This window comes from Ictalurus furcatus, chromosome 12 (assembly GCF_023375685.1).
Source record: "Ictalurus furcatus strain D&B chromosome 12, Billie_1.0, whole genome shotgun sequence".
In the NCBI taxonomy this organism is placed as follows: Eukaryota; Metazoa; Chordata; class Actinopteri; order Siluriformes; family Ictaluridae; genus Ictalurus; species Ictalurus furcatus.
This window is the reverse complement of record NC_071266.1, coordinates 6,503,286-6,508,665: the sequence shown is the minus strand read 5'-3', so window position 1 is coordinate 6,508,665 and position 5,380 is coordinate 6,503,286.

Below are 5,380 nucleotides of genomic sequence, written 5' to 3'. Positions count from 1 at the left end.
GGCCACACAAAATATTCACACTTTGGGCCCAGTTTGGACATTTTCACTTAGGGGTGTACTCACTTTTGTTGCCAGCAGTTTAGACATTAATGGCTGTGTGTTGAGTTATTTTGAGGGGACAGCAAATTTACACTGATACACAAGCTGTACACTCACTACTTTACATTGTAGCAAAGTATCGTTTCTTCAGTATCGTCACATGAAAAGACAATCAAATATTTACAAAACTGCGGGGGGTGTACTCAGTTTTGTGAGATACTGTATATATATATATATATATATATATATATATATATATATATATATATATATATATATATACAGGGGAAGAGAACATAATAATAAAGTGAATTAGATATTGCTGAGCCCATTCTAATTCTGACTGAATATACCGTAATATACTGTATTGCAGGCTACAGCATCATCTATTGGATTTTGTTTGTATTGCATCAAATTAGTCATTTTGGACCAAGATCCTAACTCAAATAGAGTGATATTATACATGTGATTAAAAAAACATGTCAAAGGAAAAACAGGCTACTTTTACTAACCATGCAAAAATTAAATGTCGCACAGACCCTATGAATCAGTACATTAGAGAAATTATACTAACAGTGAATTGCTATAATAGTCTTTTATATGCTTGGACATGTTGGTCTCTTTAATTACTTCTATTTAAAACGAATGTTTAAAAAAAGAACCTCAGCTTCTAAAAACTGACTATTTGATCATTTTGGGTTTTCAAGGGTTCTCTCCACTGACTTACTGCACCTGATGTCATTGTTCATCTCCTTAATCATTTTCCCATGGAAACATGGACAGAAGAATAAAGTGAATACAAATTTTACAAAAAATATCACATAACCAGTCAGAATGAAGCACAAACTTAAAAAAAAGAATAAAGTGAAAGAAAATCAACAAGCATGTACAATTTGCAGTGCTGGTTAATTAGTGCTTTGGTGTACTGTATATAGACAAGAAGTGCTTGAGTGTTTGAGAATGGGTAAAAATATGTACACTTTAAAATTTTTAAAATCTTTTAAAAATACTTATCAACTTGACTCACTTACAGTACTGTCAAAATCACAGCATTATTAACTTAAGAACAAAATAAACAATGAATAGCTACAGCACTTACATAATAGTATTAAAAACAAAAAATAACATATGTAGGGTTTAAATACATTTTTAAGTTTCTTTATGCATATGACAATCATGCAAAAAGATCACAAGCTGTGAGCGTTGATAGCGTATATTTCTGTTTCTGTATATACATTTCTAAGTTTTTCTAGTTAGACATGATGAAAAATTAAAAAATTCCTGAAGGGCTGATGTCAACTACAGATCAGTGATTTCTTTTCACTTGAACACAACCGAACCCAGTAATTAACAGTTTTATTAAATTAAATTGAATAAGGGGGGCGCACGGTGGCTTAGTGGTTAGCATGTTCGCCTGTTCGCCTCACACCTCCAGGGTCCGGGGTTCAAGTCCTGCCGGGGTCGTGTGTGTGCGGAGTTTGCATGTTCTCCCCGTGCTATGGGGGTTTCCTCCGGGTACTCCGGTTTCCTCCCCCAGTCCAAAGACCTGATGGTAGGTTGATTGGCATGTCTAAAGTGTCTGTAGTGTATGAATGGGTGTATGATTGTGTATGTGATTGTGCCCTGCGATGGATTGTACCCCGCCTTGTGCCGTATGCTCCCTGGGATAGGCTCCAGGTTCCCCGTGACCCTGAAAAGGAGTAAGCCGTAGAAGATGGATGGATGGAAATTGAATAAGGTGAATAAGGAACTCTGCTGGACTCTGACCCATCAGGACTGGAATGGATGACCCCTGAGTTATATAAACAGAACACTTAAGAATGCTTAAAAATGTATGCAATTGACCCATGCGTGTGTCAGGGATTGGGTGTTGGGCAACCAACATGGCTTCCAACAAAGAAGAAGCAGCTTGGCAGCACTAATATTACAGGCCTCAAATACTAAATATTAATACCCAAATACTGCGTTTGGTGTTTTCACACAAAGACGATTTTTAACAGCCTTATCATTTTCACAAAAGCATCAGTACAAAGAATAACATGCAACTGTCTGTGTGCGAGATTGAAATCCAGATAACAACAAAGTCATTTACAATAATTGGCCCTGTTCTCTGGTGGGAGGAATAGCATTTGTCTTCCTTGTCAGCAGCAGACATGCTTGCTTGACAGTAGCAGGAGTCTCTCATCTCACAGACACAAAACAGGGCCATTAGTATGGGATGTATGAGAACAGGCAATGACTAAAGATGAAAGACAACAAATCCCTATTGATAATGTAAGTCTGCTGTGTGAACTGCAAAATCCACTGTTTTTCACTGAAATTTCTAAAGAAAAAGAGAATGGTTCCTGTTTCGTTGGTGGGAAAATAAATTTGCTTACTGGCACAAGGCTTTGTCGTGCAGACCACTGTTTCCTGACCCCTGTTTCCAATTGATTTGAGAAAAGTAACAAGATGAAACACTGGATCTCCAACCCCTCCTGCTGACTAGTGGCTAGTATCTAATGTGATACTCAATCCCAGTGTTATAAATGTTGAGTAAATTGCCCTCTATACCTTACTCTACTCAAGTTTCTGCATATACCATAGCTCCCAGTTTCTTCCCCAATATACAACAACCTTGTATAATTAACATTCCAGCTGCACAATCACTCTTCAGGCCATTTAGTTGAAGGTCTTCACTAGAGGTGAGTATTGGGACTGGGATCCTAATTCTGAATGAATTAATATGTATATATATATATATATATATATATATATATATATATATGTGTGTGCAAAGCAGTCCTGCACACATCAGTTTGCACTTGCAGAATATTATTACTTTCACATGTTTCACATATTATTACTTTCACATTATCGCTTTCCAAATGTTTAGCACTGCCCTTTCAGCAACCTTGACCAGCAATATTCAACTGAAAGAAATAATGACACATATGTAGTACATACTGTATGTAATGTATCAGTGTCATTGTACTGAATTCTACAGTGTGATGTCTCTTTGTACAAAAATAAATTATGTTTAAAAAACAAACAAACAAAAAAAAAAACAACGCAAGGCCTATCCCCCATTACACAGACAAACACACACTAACTTACTGGAGGCCTGTGATGGAGAAGGCCTTCTCTGTGCTTTAACCATCAAACACAAATAAAATCATACCACATGCTGGTCAACTACCTTATATACAGGTATTGACATATACAGGTTGTTGTTGTTATTTTCCCCAGTAGGATTATCACCTGTTTATTAGAAAATGGCTAATGGCTGGCCCAACAGATGAATGTTCTTTGTGTTGCTTGCAATTCCACATTTTGTCCAGAGAGGTCTGCAAACTCAGGAAACATATCTGATAAATATCTACTAAATATAATTGTTAGATAAATTCTATTTTAGATGCAAGGGGTTACACCATTTTAACACACATTTTCTGTTACATTTATGTCAAATAATATAAACTAGGCCTTTACAACTCGATTTTGCGAGGTCTGGCAACCTCGCGAGTAGTATTCAAACCTGTATTGCATTGAGAGACGCAGGTTTCCGAGAAATCACAATCACAACCTAGGAAGGAAGCGTTGCAAAAAATGTTCATGTCTAAAGAGATACTAGAGCTTTACCAGAAGTTAGGCTAAACTAAATAGTTTGGCAAAACAAAACTGAAAGTGCTAGAGAAAGCGTCGGCACGGATTTCGTGTTTAGTTTTGGTTTTGTTTTCGGAAAGAGCCGAGGAACTAAACGAACATGCAAGAATAATAGTTTTGTTAATATAATATTATCTCCAGACAGCCTGTTTCCACCCGGTTTGTTTTATCGACAACACAGATGTGTTTTTTCTCTCCTCACGACGACTGAGGTGATGAGGTGAGTTAGTGTTATGTTTACTTGGTAAAGTTAGTAAACATTTAGTTGACTTTAGTGTTTAATTAGTGCAGTTAGTATAAAAAAAAACAAGAAAATAAGACTTGGCTGTGTAATTGTAATCACATGTGCTTGGCTGTGTAATTACGCGTGAACCTAAACCTGTTCCGGTTTGTTTAAGTGGTCGTTAGAATGTTATGACATTATGAGTAATGGCGGTCCTGCAAAGTAACCTAACGAATACAGTGAAAAAACTAAAGCTGAGAAATAAATGTATAAATGTAAGCTGTTCGTCAGGTGGCTACTTTTTTTTTTCTACCTTTACCCCAGGAGCAGTGAAGACAGCAGGGTGTCTCTCCTCAGACTTCTTATTAGGGCCCTATTGTTTTCCTAAGGATTATTATTATTATTATTATTATTATTATTATTATTATTATTATTTCACGGTTTCAGGGGCTCTTAATATGCTCAAAATTCAGAGTCAGAGTCATCGGCTGACACTTGACAGAGGACAGAGGTTGTGGGTGACACCATGGCCGTATCCATCATTGGGGTCACGGAGGTTCAGACCACTGTGTTTTTTTTCTGAGGTGTATATTAAAAGTCATTAAATAATTGTCTAATAAATATTCTTTGGTGTCGCGAAGATATACCGACCTTCTCAGGTGCCTGTTTGATAGACCAATGAAATTGCCTGGGGGGCGGCGTTTGTGCTCCACGGGGCTGGACTGTAAAAAAAAAAAATCGGGCAGGGCAAACACCTTAATCCGCCGAAGCGTTATGAGGTAACCAATAGTTCGGATCATTTTACTGACTCGGATCTGTGAATCTCATTCTGCAAAATTAACGAATATTTTACCGAGTCTTTTCGTTCATTTCAGCAGAATATAATTAAAAGGTTACATGTTAAATCCTCCAACACATCTAGTACTTACACAAACATCGATCACATTTGGAGTATCAAATAAACTAGAGGCTAATGCAGCCAAGGCCGAATTATGATAAACAGAAATGATTCATTAATAGCTTAGCATTGGGTCTTCAGGCTACGCAGTCTGTTAGTTCACCTCACCTCCTGATCAGAGTCGTTCGTTCTTTTGTCACGTCACATTTGTCACGTCACATTTGTCATGTCTGTTCCCTGGAAACAGAAATGATTAGTTCACCTCTCAAGTCTTCGGGTTCTAGTCATTCGTTCATCACGTGACCGCCCCGTTGGCTGAATGCAGTGGGGCTGTGACGTGATGAACGAACGATCCGAACCAAAAGACTCGAGACGTGAACTAATCATTTCTGTTTCCTGTACAGAATCTGTGGGGATGTTTCAGCACATCCGCGGTCAATACAAAATGAATGAATCAGTCTCTGAGACAACTCTCTGTTCCTGAGTCATATTATAGATTCGTTCAAAATGAACGAATCGTTCATGAATGACACATCACTATTATGAGGTAACTAGTGAATTTTACTGGTCGTTTGCTT